The sequence below is a fragment of the Passer montanus genome, unplaced genomic scaffold (assembly GCF_014805655.1).
Source record: "Passer montanus isolate IOZ18808 unplaced genomic scaffold, ASM1480565v1 scaffold3, whole genome shotgun sequence".
NCBI lineage: Eukaryota > Metazoa > Chordata > Aves > Passeriformes > Passeridae > Passer > Passer montanus.
The window spans coordinates 20,322,220-20,328,716 of NW_024367707.1; the positions used below are offsets into that span (position 1 = coordinate 20,322,220).

At 41.4% G+C, this 6,497-nt stretch overlaps 1 long non-coding RNA gene across 1 annotated transcript; it reads left to right on the forward strand.

The window, feature by feature from the left end:
- Positions 1-499: 499 nt before the first annotated feature.
- On the forward strand, positions 500-6,497 carry LOC120504664. The gene is made up of 3 exons (XR_005628087.1): positions 500-645; positions 4,305-4,435; positions 6,399-6,497. It is a non-coding gene; the product is annotated as an uncharacterized LOC120504664 (long non-coding RNA).

The following is a 6,497-nucleotide window of genomic DNA, read 5'->3' on the forward strand; positions in this document are numbered from 1 at the left end:
GATTTTTTAGCCCTCAAGGATTCACTAGCCCACTGTTAGAAGCAGTGATATTTTTCCCATTTGGTGGTAGATTAAGCCTCTATCTAAGCCCTTCAGCTGAGTTTGTATGGTAGGAGGATATTTCAGATGTTTATGTGGCTCCCTCCCTGGGACTCTGCATCTCCTTGTTCACTGATCTTTTCCACAGGATCTGCTCAGGCACTGGCTTCTCTGCTGCCTATGCCAGGTTCTCCACTTTCTGTGTAGAAAGAACATTCCACCAGTTGTCATGCTTCCTTTGCTGCAGTCAAGTCTTCCTCTGTTACAAACAACTCCTTTATGTGTCTGCCACGCCAGGGAAATGGCTCCCAGTCCCAGAAATGGCTTGGCCTGGCCTAAAGCTTCTTCCTTGGCCACACTGCTTACTGGTGGTGTGGGGGAAGCTGGAATACAACATGATAAGACTTGTTTGCCAGAGTTGCCAAAGGTGAGTCTGTTTTGTTTCCTTGTTTGCAGCACCTTGACAAGGTCAAGTGGAAGCATCTGGCAATGAGTGACTCACTCAAGGCTGCCTTGTGAGTCAGCAGTGCAGGCTGGCAGGGCTCAGGAATGCTGATGGCTGGGTCTCCTGCTTTCCCTGTGGTTGCCCTAGCAAAGCTCTCTTCGGTGAGTACAGAATGGAAATATCTCCCATAATGAGGATTTCCCATTGCAATTCTTGGCAAAGCTGAATTGCTGCAGATTTACGAGCTTTCATTCAGATCTTCTCTAATTCCTCTTTTGAAACTCCATTACCTCCATCTGTGTTGCCTTTTGCATCTATCAGCCATTTTTACTTGATGGGCTGTTTTTGTGTTTGTTTTGTTTCTTGCAAACTCTGATAGAATTTCACCAGCTGAATTTTGTAGACTCCTTCATTATTCACATCTTGTGTGCAAACAAATGCAGCCTGCACAAGGAAAAGATACAAATCAGCATAATTTTGTTTTTTTAAGAAAGCAGAGAAGTTCGGAGTTCTACTCAAATCTAAGTGGTTTCATTGCTAAAAGAAGTATTAGCTGACAAAGATGACAGTACTACAGCAAAAGGATTCAGAAACATTGCCCAGAAATTTTCTTCCAGCCTCAGAACTGGTTATTTTGCAGCTTTCCTTTCAATGGCGTTCGGTGGCTGTGGGTCAAATTCAGTCTGATGTTGAAGAGTGGCCAAATTTAAACCTTAAATTGTTTAAAATTTTAAAAAAAAATTTAAATTTTTAAAATTGTTAAGGGGGGTGGGGGGGCAGGTCTTTGCTCACAGGTTAGCAGGGCTTGTCAACAGTGCTTTAAGCCAGACTTGAAGGGAGAGTGGGATAATGCCAGGCTTTCCTGTGACAATGTGTGCATGACATCAAGGTTAAAAGGACAGAGTGCTAGCAAGGGCACTCAGCCCCTTGCTCTGAGTCCTACACCTGGGTCATGGCAACCCCTGGGATCAATACAGCCTGGGGGGAGAAGGGCTTGAGAGCAACCCTGCAGAGCAGGACTGTGGGTGCTGGTGGATGAGAGGCTGGACATGACTTGGCAATGCACACTCACAGCCCAGAAATCCAACTGTGTCCTGGGCTGCTCCAGAGCAGCGTGGGCAGCAGGGAAAGGAGGGGATTCTGCCCCTCTGCTCTGCTCTGCTCTGGTGAGACCCCACCTGGAGGGCTGCATCCAGCTCTGGGGCCCCAGCACAAGGAGGACTTGGACCTGTTGGAATAGGTCCAAAGGAGGACCACCAAGATGATCAGTTGGCTGGAGTACCTCTCCTATGAAGAAATTATGAGAGGGTTGGGGTTGTGCTGCCTGGAGAAAAGAAAGCTTCAGTGAGATCTTAGTACAGCCTTTCAGTATTTAAAGAGGGCCTACAAGAAAGATGGGACAAACCTTTTAGGCTTGTTGCATAGGACAAAAGGTCAAGAACTTAAACTAAAATAGGGTATATTTAGACTAGATTTAAGGAAGAAAATTTTTACAATTAAGGTGCTGAAACATAGGAACAGGTTGTTCAGAGAGGAAGCAGAAGCCCTATCATTGGAAATATTCAAGATCAAGTTGAATGGGGCTTTGGGCAACCTGATTTAGTTGAAGATGTCCTGTCTCATTGCAGGGGGTTAGACTAGAAGACCTTTAAAGGTCTCTTCCATTTTAAACTATTCTGTGATTCTATAGTTCTGTTAGTACTCCTGAAGGCCTCCAGAGTGATCAAAAACAGTTTGCAGAGGACAGTGGGTAATAATTTTGTCTTTATAGATCATGGGGTATGGGCAAGATGGATGAACAAGTATGTAGGCAGACATCCTCATGAAGGAATACCATCCAGGACCATTCTCAGCCTGTTGGGCTAGAGGAGATGGAGTTTAGTCCATGCCTGTTTTGTTCAACCACCTTAAGCACAGTATCTGCTGGGAAGAGGGCCTTGATTGTGCTAGCTGCTAAATCCTTTGGAACAGCATTAGTCACCATGGGCCAAGCCCTCGGGCCAGCCTTTCACCAAATGAGGTGTGCTGATCACCAGGGGCCAACAGCTGGGAGAGTCCCTGTCACTAATTAATTAATACAGGAGGAGGGGGAATTCCACTAAATACTAGTGTCAATTGTGCACTGGGCTAGCATGTAACACAGTGCACAGGGCTTGTAGTCATCCCTTCCTTAGAGGTTAGTGCCTTCTGCTCTGCACCAGCTCAGTTGCTTGCACTATTTGAGGACTAAATTAGATCATTTCACTGAGAGCACTGATCACAATAAGCACATTTGATAGCACACCCAAAAGGGCAGTGACCTGAAGTGTGATGGTGCAAGTGAGGGCTGAAGCAGAAGGGTAAATTTCACAGGGTCAGTCAAATATTGTACTTTTCTTTAAAAAAAAATCTTTCTTTAGTTACTGCTATTTTCAGAACATGAAGGATTTGGATCATTCATCTGGCAAGTTACATATTTGTTTATTTATGAGAGATGCTGACACCTAGAATAAAAAAAATAATTCTGTGGTCACTTTTGAATTACTGTTGCTGGTAATATGACTTTTCTGAAGGGTTTTTGTCATCAAACTTTACATTGTGCAAATATTCTTGGTCATTTTAGATTATGTGGATGTTTTGACTTTGGATTGTGTCAACTTTAAACCCAGTTGACAAAGAAGATACATTTTTTTTTTTCAATTCACAGCAGAAAATTCTGATCACAAAAGTCCCATTCCAGAATATTTTAGCCAGATTTGACCAGAAATTGTAAAAGGGGATTTCTTTCAAAGCAGAGCAAAAAATGTAATAGAGTTTTTGTCATGTGTTCTAACAGAAAATGTTATTTATCATAACTGTCTGGAAAAACAATATAATTTAATGGTCATGGGAGTCAGCCTCAGGTTGTGACCTGTTCCCCATTATACAGTCAGTTCTTGTCTAGACCAAAGCAATGTCACACACATGAGTGAGAAGTCATGAGCTCTTAGGAAATTCCAGCAAGTGCAGAAGGCTGCAATATTTCTTCTCACCAGCACAGACTAGGACTAGTACCCTCTTAGAGTTTTCCTGCACTGCTGACTCCAGCCCAAGCCTGTTGTCTCCAAAGCACTCAGTAGTCTGGGTCCTAAATTCATCTGAAGTTCCTGTGTGAAGACTGTGATGTCCAGTTTTGCTCCTCACTTGGCAGGGAACTTCCCATAATGGCCTATCTCATCTTAGGGCCATGAGCTCCCCTAGAAACTATGAACATTACAAGCCTGCTTCTTTTCTGCCAAGTGCAAGACCTCTGCTTTAAGCCTCACCTTTTTTCTGCCTTCTTTTTTTCATGGCTCTCAATAAAACACACTACCTGTAATGCTAAGGATGTGATGACAAAGCCTTTTTCACATGTGTTCCTGCATATGTCAATGCATATTACCAAAAGGCACCAGTAAAGGTAACCTCTTACACTCTGAAAATTGTTTCGCGCAGGAAGGATAAACCATTCAGAAATGTTAAAAGAGTTTTAGACTGTTATCTAAAAGAGAAGTGTTCTTTCCTCAGTTTTAAAACTCTGGGTGTCTGGCCCAGTCCTATGGAGACACACAAAATACATCTTCATATTAACCCTGCCATTAAAGGGAAATGATAAATGATAACAAAGTTATCAGGGCCTTATGTTTGTTGAAATAATTTCCCCTACTCAAAGGTGTAGTATCATGTTCTATAGGTGGATGGACTTTCATTATTGTAGCAAAGGAATGTAGGTCAGCAAAGTTTTTTATCAGAAAAAAAAAAAAAGAAAGAAAATACTTCCTGCTCCTTGATTTTGTGTTTGTACTGTGTATTTTTCCTCCAGGTCTCAGAAGATAAGCATTGACTGGAGTCACAGATATAGCCGAAGATACTGTTCCCAGGATGGGGATTCCTCTGCACCAGTTACTTTAATCAGCCAGTTTGGGATAGAGATATGCAACTATACATGCATAGGTAAGGGACAAGCAGAGCAAGAAAAGCCATAAGTCTTTACATTTCAAGAACTCCAAAGGCTTGAGCGAGCAAAATGACAGTCAAGAGACATTCCCTTAAAATAATATGTGAGCTATGACCACTATGCAGAAAGATGTACTTCATAGTTACAAAGATAAACAGCAATATAAAAGGCAGATAGGAATGTGCCCAAGAGCAACTGAAATGGTTTTTCCAGAGGTAGTTCTGTCCTCAAATTGTTGTGCTCTCAGCTGTACAACCTTTGTTATACGACATATAATATTTCATGACCAAAAGGGGATAAATTTTATTGAGATCCCTTCTACAGCCATATTGAAAAGGAAGTAAACATTGTGCCATCATTAAGCAGCTTAGTAAAGCTTGGGTTCTGTGGATGAAGAAGGATTGGCAGGAGATGTCATTACAAGTCAGGCTCAAGTTTGTCAGTCTTGCACCCTGATTGCTGTACAGGGCAAATCTCCTCTGGCACAGCAGGGGTTACCAGACTTCTTCACTACTTAACACAAAAACAGCCTAAGACTAAAGAAACCAGTTGAGGAGTAAATGCCCTGGCAGAAAGATACTGAAGGTCAAATTCTGAGCCTAGTCTATAACTCTATTGTATTTGGATATCAAAGCAGATAGCTGAAGTATGCATGAGTGTGCATTCATTCACTAATAAGGGGTTACTGTAGTACATTTTCTCATGATTCCTCTTTTCTCCTCAGCTCAGTATTTTCACCCATGGTGAGGTCCCCAGAAAGGTTACTGCTGTAGAATGATAAAGTTGCACTTAGATAATGATGACTAGTGTTTTCAAAGAACTCAGATTCTGTATGGGCTCATACATTAAACAATCCAAATTTTGCTGAGACCTCACTTGAAAACGCTGGCTCAACCCAGCCTCTAAGAGTTGCTGTATACTAAGGAAAGGAGAACTACAAAGGCCTGACTAAAAGCCCATGGCAAGTTGTTTCAGAATATCAGGAGTTAGAGTAAGCACTGTGACTAAAAGCTGCATTGCATTGGCTTTGCAGGGTGACTGGCAGCATCACCGATGTGGCAAGCACTAAAACTGGCCACAACCTGGGCATTTTATCCTCTCTGTTTCAGAGGCATTTGAGCCGTTGCTTTTGGAGAAATGCACAAGTGGGTTGTTCTTCTCCAAGGTACACAGCTTGTGGTTAAACCACACTAAGCTGAAAATGTAAAAACCTCACAAGGTCACAAAATGTTTTTCACTGTCACATGTAGAATTAGGAACAATATTTAAAAGGGATTAACATCAAAAATAGGGTGTTGTGTGTGCTGATTATTTCTGTCCTTGAACAGTAGTTCCCAGGTCGTTATGCTTCAGGCATTTCTGCTAGAGCTGAGAGCAAATCTTCTAGATCTGTGTCAAGCTGCAGAAGCTACTTTAAGAGCTCAAGCAGACTTTCCTGGTTTTAACCAAACCTGGATATTGTGCCTAATAGACAACACCACCTCTCTATTTACCCAGGTAGTTTTAATTTATTAGAAGCAACCACTAGGTTATTAAGTGCTTTATAATTAAAACAGGCAAAAGAACAGGATTAACTGGCAGAACATGAGCAACTACCTACCCAACAAAAACAAACAGGACAAAATACCACATTTAATAATATTACTAATAATGAAAAATTACTTTGGGTTTAACATGCACATCTTACTTTCCAGCCTTTTATCAAAGGGTTAAGGGTTTTTAGCATGTGTTAATAGTTAACAAATTTGGTTTCAGGAAACTGAAAAAGCTTTGTCATACACATGCTCAAATTGTCTTAATTTATTTCAACCAAGCAGACAGTGAATGCTAACTCCTTTGTCATTAATATGTTCATCCATCCCTTATTTGAGATTCTTTCTAAATCCTTTGACTCCTCTCTGAAGGTGATAATCCATTCTTTAATTTAAGAGTCATGTCTTATTGCATTCATTTTTGCAGGAGCAAGAAGAAAACTGAATCAATCAAACCTGCACAGAGCAACATTAAGCACTGTAAGTCTTGATTAAAGCTCATTTTTGAAGTACAATTTGGCCCAAA